The sequence below is a fragment of the Haplochromis burtoni genome, unplaced genomic scaffold (genome assembly GCF_018398535.1).
Source record: "Haplochromis burtoni strain Fernald_Lab_line unplaced genomic scaffold, NCSU_Asbu1 Contig_674, whole genome shotgun sequence".
NCBI lineage: Eukaryota > Metazoa > Chordata > Actinopteri > Cichliformes > Cichlidae > Haplochromis > Haplochromis burtoni.
Genome location: NW_024583035.1, coordinates 116,664 through 128,277, shown reverse-complemented (window position 1 = coordinate 128,277; position 11,614 = coordinate 116,664). Strand labels below are relative to the sequence as shown.

General features: G+C 37.3%; 1 protein-coding gene across 1 annotated transcript in view; it reads left to right on the top strand.

The window, feature by feature from the left end:
- The window catches only part of LOC102303130 (leucine-rich repeat transmembrane neuronal protein 4), a 103,233-nt gene that overhangs the window by 10,173 nt on the left and 81,446 nt on the right, over positions 1-11,614 (top strand). The gene's annotated exons all lie outside the window — the stretch shown is intronic.

Below are 11,614 nucleotides of genomic sequence, written 5' to 3'. Positions count from 1 at the left end.
ACACACACACACACACACACACACACACACACACACACACAAAAACAGCCTTTGATAGTTCCAACAGGAGTGAGAATCCTTTGAATTTTCTTTTACACAGGCAAGTGAATTTCTTAAAAACAGTATTTACAGACTATAATAGTATGGGAATGCTGGTCGTCTCCTTTTGCTTGTAGCTTCAACACTCTTGAGTACCTAACACATGGTATCATTTTGGTTAAACTTTTTTTCTTTCTCTTCAGAAGCAAAGCTTCCTTTGAAATATGCAGTATTTTTAAAGACTGTTTAACCAGGGCATTTTTAACATATGGTTAAGGATGGGTGTCAGGGTGATCTTGTGCAGGAGATAGCTTAATTCTTTACGCTGTGACATTATTAGGCCTTTTTTTCTTGGCACTTCCATTGAAATATATTTTTACTCAGTGGGTTGCAGGTTGTGTCTGATTTAATAACTCTATACAGAGTTTTCAACTTTAAGTAAATGGACTTGAACATCCACATTCTTTTCATTTATTTTAATGATTATCTGGCTTCCCTGGATGCAGGTCACTTGGTAACATGTAATTCTTGCAGGTAGTTCTCGGTGGTTTGATTACAAGAAGAGCAGCTGCCATGTTGTTGCTGTCCCTGACCTCCCCTTGACACATTTCATTCTATAATACTGATTTATATTGACTTTGACCTGATTATTTTTAAATTTATTATATCTTATTACATTTATTTATTTGAATTGCGTTATTTTGCGGTTTCAACCCAAACTGAAATACTCAGTTTAAAGAGTTAACATTTATTATAGAGTTGTTTTGGATCTCATGTAGTTTGGTTTTATTGTTGCTGCTTTGTGTAATTTAAATAGTAGTTACTTAAAAAAATATTAATTATATGTCAAAATTGTTCAATAAAAATTGATTTAGAACATGCAGATAAATATCTCATTCAAGCTGGGTATGTGAAGAGGTAGCATATGTAACAGTATAGACTCCTTGTTGTGATCATTTCCAGTGTTTACTGGTGCATTTATTTAATTATATTCCATTCAAACCTTAGTCAGTGCCTATTGCTGCGGCATTCTAGATTCTCCTAATTAACTTGCCACACCTATAGGGAATAGTTACTGTCAAATTATACCATTTTGGCCTCAGGCTTTTTCAGCTTTTTTAGCTGCAGCTATATTCCTTAAAATATTTTGAACTGTTTGTTTAAACAATTTTAAGCTATACTTAAAATGCCTTCCCTTCAGCCTTATCTATTTGGGCTATCTTAGAACATTGTTGAGTGGAGACAGGAACTATCAGTCAGCCATCCACAAAGTCCTAAGTTCATCTCAGAATGTGCTCCAATCTTGTTTCTACATTTCGTTGCCTTTGCATAGACATAAATCACTTGCCAGAACACAGCAGCACAGCTGCACTCTGCCCACCTTGCAGCCTCAATTCCTCTTTTCTGGCTTGAGGATATAGCAATTCATGTCTGTTCATCCTTCCTGTGTGGGGGCATTCCTTATTCCTCCTGTTTTATTCTTAACATTTCTGTTATATAGTTGATTCTATTCCATCACTATATAGTAACCAAGGACCTCTTCACATGATTGTCCTTTATCATTTTCCAGGTCCACTTGACACGAATTGGAGCTTAGGAGCTTTTTTAGTGAATTGCCTGAAGATGGTGCAACAGCAATTTTCCAACATACTTTGAGCACCTCCATTCTAGCTGCACTCTGAGAATGTATATAAAAATGGATAATGTCTTAACATAAAAAAATCAATATGAAAGTGCCTTAAAGTGCTAATAAGAGGTTTGATATCATATTACTCTATTAGAGTTCCATGCTATCATTCTATGTACTTCTCACTTGATTGATCATTTAAGTAAAAATTCCCAGATGAGTATGGTATTCATTAACGCAGTGTGTTTATTTTGTAAAACAGAATAGAGGATGAAGCACAGTATGGTTTAGGGCACAGGTGTCGAACTCCAGGCCTCGAGGGCCGGTGTCCTGCAGGTTTTAGATGTTTCCTTGATCCAACACAGCTGATTTAAATGGCTAAATTAACTCCTCAATATGTCTTGAAGTTCTCCAGAGGCCTGGTAATGAACTGATCACTTGATTCAGGTGTGTTGACCTAGGGTGATATCTAAAACCTGCAGGACACCGGCCCTCGAGGCCTGGAGTTCGACACCCCTGGTTTAGGGCGTGATTGAGAAGTCACTACTGTTTGAGTATAGTATTATATAGTATCATGCATAGTATTCCAGGGTTCTCCATCAGATTCACTGGTAGCTTATCATATTTAGTAGTCATCATGAGTATGGCATCTCCAAACCAATAGGTTTACAGACCATACGTGGTGGATTACGTCCATGGCAGCACTAACCTTGGCAGTGGCTCACTCTGCTTTTAGTGTCTAACATGATTGCCATTTAACTTCGATCAAGATCTGGCCAGTTTTTTCTGCATTGCTGACCCATCGAAAATCACAAATAAACAACATATATGTACATTTTTTGCACGGTACACAAAGTTGTTCTTAGATACAGATTTTGATTATACCACCAGCACACCTCATGCGTTCCCTTTCTTAGCAATTTCTGAAACTAATTCCTGCTAGCAGGAGTGCTACATGCCCTTTTGACTCACCCTCCTCATCCCTTCTTCTGATACTTCTAGTGACCTTTTCCAAACTACAGTCACCCACTTACTATAATGTCACCCTGGCTGATTGTCACTGCATTACTATTCTGTTTTGCCCAGACATATTTGACAATTAAAAAAAATACAAATTAAAAAAATTATATGATATCTACTTCTTTACTTTATCTCCTCCCACCGTCCAAAGACATGCAGCTTGTGGGGATAGGTTAATTGATTAATCCAAATTGTCACTAGGTGTGAATGTGAGTGTGAATGGTTGTCTGTCCCTGTGTGTTGGCCCTGCGACAGACTGGCGACCTGTCCAGGGTGTACCTTGCCTTTCGCCCTATGACAGCTGGGATAGGCTCTGAAAAGGATAAGCGGAGGATGGATGGATGGATATTTGACAATTAAAAAAAATACAAATTAAAAAAATTATATGATATCTACTTCTTTACTTTATCTACTATGATATTTACTTCTTTTGAAAATATTTAAAATCTATTTATTAATAATTATTATCAGTTGTTTTAAACAATCGGTTAAGTAAAAGAAAATTAATAATCTGACATCCATTTAGTCATTAAGAACACATAATTCATAATTCATACAACAACTGTGATAAAGTACAAAAAAATCCAACCAAACAAAAAAAATATAGTCCAGACCTGAGGAATAGTGAAGCACAACCATATCCATCATTCAATCATTTTCTTAGCTGCTTTTCAATTTAGGGTTACAGGGGGCTGGAGCCTATACCAGCTGTCATTGGCCTAAACTTGGAGTACACCCTGGACAAGTTGTCAGCCTCTTACAGGGCAACTATCTAACATCTGTAGCCAATTATATAGGATTAACTGATAGTTAAATCAATAGTAGACACATGTTAATTATATGCACTGGATTCTCGAACTTTATAATAATCACTGTAATATGGTTATAATAATTTTATAGCTGGTTTCCCGTGGAATATTTGAGTCTTAAAGAGCATACTAAAAAGCTGCAACCTCTGAAATGTTTTTTTTCTTTAGAATATGTCAACATTTCAGAGGTTAAAGTCCTAATAGATCCTGCACTGAAATGGAAGAAGTACCTTCCCTGTTTTCTTTCCCTCTCTTGTCAGTCCGAGGTCATGGTGTCAGATTGTTAATTGCTCAGAAAAAAATCAACACAAACACTGGGAGGCTAGCCAAGGGCAAGTGAGCTATCTGTGATTCAGTGGGGAGGCTGAACTTCTCAATGCTAGTGTCTTCAGTCTACAATTAGCCATGTGGGAGACTTCAAACATGCACTGCGCGTGAGAGAACATCTCTCTCATCCACTAATCCTGTCTGTTTCACACTCTGGTTCCATGCTGCTGCTTTCTCCGCTGCTGTTTGATCCATGCTTAATGAGGGTGTTAGATCACCAATATAGCAATTACATTACCTGGAAAAGAGGCAAGCCACTTTTCTTTTCCTCACAATTTTTACAAAGCAACCCAAGTGCATCATTAATGCTAAGCTTCCTGATACATTGCCTTTGTTATCTTTTCTTCTTTTTGTGAAACTCATCAAAAAATCTTTTACAATTTGGATCTGATGTACTTGCTCTGTGCCCTCTTGCACGGCAATTATTATTATTTTCCTCCTACTGGTCTGTTCACTTTCAAAGCCATTTATCATAGCAGAGCTCATTTGTTTTACAGTAGTCTCTTGCATGTTTTACCAGCTACTATCCTCTGCTATTGACGCCACCATCCCCCACACCATCACCTCACTCCTCTGTGGTTGAAAAATGGCCTGCTTTATAAAGTCCAGCCAATTTACTTAGAAGAGAACAAGTAATATCACATCCCAAAATTACCAATGTTTATTTTCAGTTACATCAATTTAAAAAATTGTTTCTAAAGTTTGTAACTATTATCCAATACATGCACATACTGTTTCTTAGCCCAAGACATGCAATGTCGATAACTAGTCATATTAAAGAAACAGTTCAGTTGCTACAGAAATGCAGCAATTAACATAATATTATAAATTGTATTTATAATATTGTAAAACACTTTGAAAACACTTTTTCTCCCTTTTTCCATATTTACCCGTTTGAACCATTTCATGCTGTAGTTTCTAAGACCTCTACATTAACAAGATCAATCAATCATTAGCTTGACTCTATACAGTTAAACTCCTATCTACTAACCATCACACTGGTATGTATTATAGCATGACATAACCTTATAGCCAATTTGATCACTTTGCTATAGGGTATATTTCTTCTCAATCAGATTCTGGTGATTTCTGTGGCTTTGCATAGCATATTAAACATAATGATATTAGTATCTGATTTTGTCCATCAGGCCTAATGAGTATTTTTAGATTCTTCTGTGTGTTTTGTAAACATAGGGCAAGCTGTTTCACTATTATCAAAGTACGTGAATCTTCATTCAGCACTCAGATACAGTATAGGACTGAAAGAACTGAGATATTGTAGTTACACTTATTTTGGGATTTCACTATACAAACAACTTGTAAAAAACAAAAAACAAGCAAAAAAAAATGTATCTAAAATTCTAATCAATAGTATCATTTTCAGTTAGGTTGAACTGCCCCAAAACCCCAAACCACTTTGCCTGTTAGCAATTCAATTCAAATCTTTTTTTTCTGTTTTTTTTTTTTGTAAATCAGTTAGGGTCAGGTAATATGAAAATGAAGATGACTCATCCATGGATCTGCATGTAAGTAGACCACTAAGTACCAGCAGTGGAACATCTGTTCAGGCTCAAAATGCTTTAAAATGAAGAAATAAAAAGCATCCAAGCCAACTCTGTGATGGGCATATTTAATTACTTTCTTTTCTTTTCTTTTCTTTTCTTTTCTTTTCTTTTCTTTTCTTCTTCAAAACACTGTACATTCAAACAAGTACTTCTGCAGAGGTTATGCAGGCTAGTTCGCTCTTGGTGGAAAAAGATGTCCTATTTAATGAATTGACAATAAGTCAAATATAATTAGGCTGTCATCGTAGCATAACGTTGCTGTCAGATGAAAATATTTTAGCTTTCCAAAGTCAGTTATATAGTTTGTGTTAATAGGTTTCTTGGGACCTGGTGTCAAGAATATTACTTGGAATTAAAACTGCATCTTTCAAGGAACAAAAGTCTCAATTCCATACTTCTTGAAAGAGTTGTTACATGATATTACAGTTCATCCCAATTAACTAATTGCTATAATGAAAAGAGAGGGTAGAAACTTTATCTTTTTAGTGTGGTGTGGGTTGAGAGCATATTGCAGTAAGAGTATAAAAAAAATCACACAGGTCTGTGCATCCATTAAATGTCAGTGCCTTTCTGGGTATTTTTGTTGTACTTCTTAGTAAATATTTGAATTGTTATGTAGTGCTTTTATACCTACCTATGAGCAATGCAATGAAACATAAGCTCATTATTCAGTTTGAATGGATGTGGTAAGAATATTCATCCCAATAGTTTCAACCAGCAACCAAGGATGGGGTAAAGCTATTGTAACCAAACATCTTGTCTCTCCACTGCTTTCTCTGGTGATGACAGTATTAAAGTCCAGCAAGTTCAACAGGCAAAAAGAACAGGCAGGCTCTCTGAGTTGAAGTGGAGTAAGACAGGTGGGCAAGTGAACCTGGCAGAGAAGAACATTCAGCATGATGGAGCAATCGACAGGCAGACAGGAGAAGCAGTTAGAAAGCCAGAGAAATCAGGCAGTCATCCAGACCTGACAGCTAGATTGGCAGGCGCGTGTCCACAAAGACACACAGGCCTTTGTCCACCGACAGCTGTCCATCCTCTGATCAGTGATGGCTCTAAACTTTTCTTTCTTTTTTTGAAGATAATAAAGTAAGTCCAGTACAAGACCCAACCTAACCCCATGTGACCATGTCAAACTTTCAATGCACTTAGGAAAGTGGCCATGTTCTTATTATATTAAAGGGCACTTTGGAACAGAATTTGCATTGCAAAGTTGGATTTTTTAAAATTTTTTGTTTAACTGAGATTGAAATGATTTTATGTTCTTTCTGACTATGCAGGCCTTCTCCCATAGTGTAGAGACATACATGGCAGGTTAACTGGCTATTCTAAAGTGACCATACATGGATGGATGGATGACCACGTGTGAATGTAAGCGTGAATGATTGTCTCTCTCTGTGTTGGCTCAGATTGACTTGAAACCTGTCCAGGATGTACCCTGCCTTTTGCCCTGAGGCAGCTGGGACAGACTCCAGCACCCCCACTCACAGCCCTAAATTAGATAAGCAGTTTGGAAAAAGTGGGTGCAATTAGAGAGACGTAGAGAGATAGTGTAAATAATGCTAAAGTGACTACAATTATTAGGACAATATTCTCACCAAAAGACTAACTAAACATTGTTTATATAGGATTCAAATGATTGCTTAATGATGATCACCCCCCCCAAATAAATAAATAAATAAATAAATAAAAAAAAATAAACAAACAAACAAATAAATACATAAAAAAATTGAACACTTGAACATTTAACTTTTTGTCATTTTTAAATTCAGTTCACTCAAATCATGTTACATGCATAATTTAAATCAAAGGGCATGTGCACATGTAAGTGCAATTCCATTTCTACCTGTTGCACCACACCATCAAAAATGTAACAAGGTAGCCAAAGCAATCAGACATCAAATTCCTGATGCTTCTGTGATGTACTGCTGCTTTTTTTATGCTGTACATTACATAAAAAATGTACATGAAGGGGTGTGGGTGGCTGAAATATAGTGATGTGGAAATCTAATGAAATTTCTTCTCCCTTTCAAGTCTGATCCTTCTCCAGTATGTAGGTGGTTGAGAAGGCTGCCTGCATGTGTTGCATCCACTCATGTCGACATACAAAAGTAACCTTCATCTATGCTATTCTCTGAAGTTTCATTCTGTTGTGTCTCCTATTTCCTTTTAAAGACCTTTTCTCTGCTGTGTCAAGCACATATTATTTTTAGTTAATTACCTGTCTCTGTCATCCTCCAGCATCCCACACTGTGGTCTTACTGCTTAATCCTGAATCAAGTAGTCTTCTACTGCATGAAAATGTCCACCTCTCATGAGTGAGCACTTCTGTTCTTGAACAGCTTCACTTTTGTATTCTGACCCCAAATTTCTAAGCAGTAAAGAAAATCATGTAAACACAAAAAGAGTGTCATCCAGTACCAGTTTTAGCAATTTAGGAGCCCCAGATGAAATCAGGAGTTTTTATCCAAATGTTTCAATAGTGCACATGCTAATATGTATTTCTCTTTCCCAGTGTAGGCTACTGACTCCCACCTACTGATATGTAATTCTTTGCACTGCTTTGCCTCTTGTCTTTAATAGGGAGATTTAATAGGTCCCAATTCAAATCAAGGCATTTATGAAAAACAAATGACAACGAGAGAACATTGCTCCCATTACACAAAGTCCATCCAAAAGCTTCGTTACAGTACAGCATGGTCAACATATGAAATGTCATGTAGTTTGAGGTCATGTTCAGCAGTAAACAGCAGGACTGTAAAATATAATGGTCCCTCTTATCGATCACATTAGCACGGTAATAAAAGCACCTTATTGACAAAACCAACAATGAATATGTTAAAGATTGATTGTGCCATGAAGCTGCTAACGCTACTTAGGAACCACCGCCCCAGCCTGTATTCAAATGTCAATTCAAATGTTATAATGATCACAGGTAATGATGATGGTGATGTTGATGATGATGATTAGAAAAATCCACCTAGGCTATGTGTCTGTAGTAGATAATGGCATCCGCGAGATCACTTGGAAGAATTGAACATGATTTATCGAGGTAGAGAAATTAACATATTTAGGCTGGTGTTGGTGATGATGAAGACTGAGGCTTGTAATGATGTCAGTATTATAATTGACAGTGTGGGAAAGCGGTAGTCATGTAAACAACAGAAAAGCAGCTGAACACCCAGGAAAGCAAGCAGATGAATGATTCTCTTCCTTATTGAACTTATGCATACTATATATATAAATCTAAATCCAACTATCTGTCTGATCAGCTTCTCGCTTGTGACATAATCAACTTTTAGCAGTGTTATTTTCGGAGGAGGGAACCATTACAAAAGTAGTTGTGTACTTGACCCATACTAATGAAATTTTATATTCCCACATTTTTTCTAGTGATGAAATACCTGCAAATTAGACAGTTAAGCAATTTCTTTTTTTTTTTTTTGCTCACTCTTTTTAATCAAGGCAGGTGGAAGATTTTTTTTTCAATTTCCTCATAATAAGGGCCAGCACAGGGCAGTAATCAACATCAGGCTAACCAGATTTGCGTCAACAAATTGATGTTTTGGACCTATGACCGCTATAGCTGATGAAGGTAGAATAATCTGCAGAGTGCACATGAGTGTTTGACTAAGATTAAAGTAGTGAGTGTCAATCTGGTTATCCATTCCACCATGAATTAAATCAGCTGCAGAAAGGATAAAGGTACATACAGAGCAGTGCAGGGAATCATGACAAATACGAAGAAGGTACAATAACACACACTCCCAGGGTACTGAGGGCCGTACTCTATTTCTCAGACTTTTTTTTTCTTTTCCAGTGGAACATTTTACACTGTCACCTAGATTTATCAAGTCAGCTGCAAAGAAAGGTGTGCTACTGAAAGGGCACAGAAAAGCAATGGAAATTACAAGTCGAGCCAAAGACAGGACTAGACAAAAAGAGAGAAGAGAGAGAAATCGGTAGGTGGACTAGGAGTGATGTAGGATTTAAGGACATAGAAAAATTGATAGTTGGAAGGGGGAGCAGGGCACACACACACACTAACTCAGCTCTCTCTGACCTGAGAGGCACAGCGTGTTTGATTTAGTGCCAATCACAGTTTTTAATGTCTGTGCAGCGTATCATAATTTATTAGGATTATCATAAACTTGTGCTGGGAGAAGGAGTGGGGTACTTGTGCCTCCCTCTAAGAATGAATTACTTGCTGCAAGCTGGAGCGTCAATCAGGCCAGAAATGGCAAAACCAGATTTTTTCCCTACTTTGTTTTACTCAAGCCTCTCCATGCAGCCCTTCAGAGACAAGACCCACAATAAATATTCATCCCATCATATTCCATCCTAGAAGGAGCCAAGGATGTGATGTGAAGGAAAGCTAAAGGCAGATTTTAATTACATTCTGGCTTGGAGAGGGTTTCTCTGTCATCAACATCAAGGAGTTTGGAATTTAGGGGTAACATCAAGAGATGTATTGCTGCGAACACACGTACACTGAGAGACACACACACACACACCCGTCACACCTATGATTTTCACATTGACTTTGGATAGTGAACTTTGTGCTTACTTTTAGCACTTTGTACATTAGTTCAATATCATGAGTAGCAGGTGTTAAATTAATTCAATGTGCCAAATAGGTGAATGGGAGAAGAAAAAAGATGAGCACAACATGCGAAAGTTCTCTTAGGACCAGTAGCCATGTAAAGACTTCTATCTATTTGTGAGTCTGCTTTTTGTCCACTGCAAATAGAGCATGTGAAGTCAACGCATATCTCCAAAGGGGTGATAAAACAACACATAATCTATAATATACTGTATTATGCAGTATAGCTAAATCTCTTAAGAACAGAAGGAAATGTGTTTGTATGTGTGTTTATCTTGGGAGAAATTAATCAACCTTTGTATGTTCTGCATGCAACAAGAACATGTGTTAATTAAAAAAAAGAGGACACATGAAGCAGGAGCTCCATATCTCCTTGTGGAACTGGCCTTGTGAAGTTTAAGGCCAGTTCAAAGGAAGGGAATGTCATTGATATTGGGTGGCACTAGGCTACAAAGGCTCACTATAATCTGTGTGCAAGAACCAGCATCTGGGTGAAACATAGATTGGGAAATCCTGGGTTAACTATATATGTGCAAGCTTGGTCACATGAAAAAGTTCGCAACAACTGACTAGTAATACCTTAACAGAAATTAACAGAATTATGATATCACAACTCTATCTTAACACACGGGAGAATCTTATGGATTTTAATCAAGAATTTAATTGAATTAATCTTTAAGAAACTGTTTTAGTTTTTTATTCTCTGAGCTGCATCCAATTATTTAAAAAATAATTGTTCATATGACTGGTCATATGACTGGTCAGTTACTGGTCAAGATCATATGACTCTTCTTCCACAGAAAGAATGATCCCTATGAGTGCCACCTACTGCAGATATGTTATTAGATGATGATTAAAGGGTGATTAAAGAGAATCTCCAAAGATATTAAATCTCTAAAGAGTGTAAAAATATAAATACATATAAAATATACAAATAGTATTATTAGATATGTTATTCATACAACATTAATATTAATACAAATATTAAAAATGTGGTATAGTTGCAAATTATAGGACACATCCTTTTGGGCCCACTTCCACAAGCCAGTGGTCAGTGACCTCCTCGCAAACACAAATCACTTGGGAAAAATGTGCATTCACCAAATGGTTGCTAAAGGTTGCTTGCAGTTACAAGGTGAAATTTATCACAAGCTCTTATACAGTCATACACAAAACACTTCCTTGCAGTTACTTTGGTCACTAACAGATTGCCAGTGTTGCCTACAGTTTGCATAGAGGATGGTGATGTTTATGCAAACACACACCAAATGCTCCCTGAACAGTAGTGAAAGTGTGAAAAGAGCAATAAAAACCACTATTTGCTGCAGTTGTGAGGCACGACTTTTATTTTGAAGGCAAATGCTATATATTTTCAATTTCTTCCATGTAAACTATAGTTGACCAGTGGGTCAGGGCGCTGACCTCCTCCCTGTAAGCCATCTCAATGGTGATGAGACGGCTTACAGGGAGGAGGTCAGCGCCCTGACCCACTGGTGTCAAGACAACCATCTCACCCTCAGTGTCGCAAAGACAAAGGAGTTGATAGTGGACTTCCGGAGGTGCAGAGAAGTACACACCCCCATCACCATCAACGGCGCTGCTGTGGAGAGAGTGAGCAGCTTCC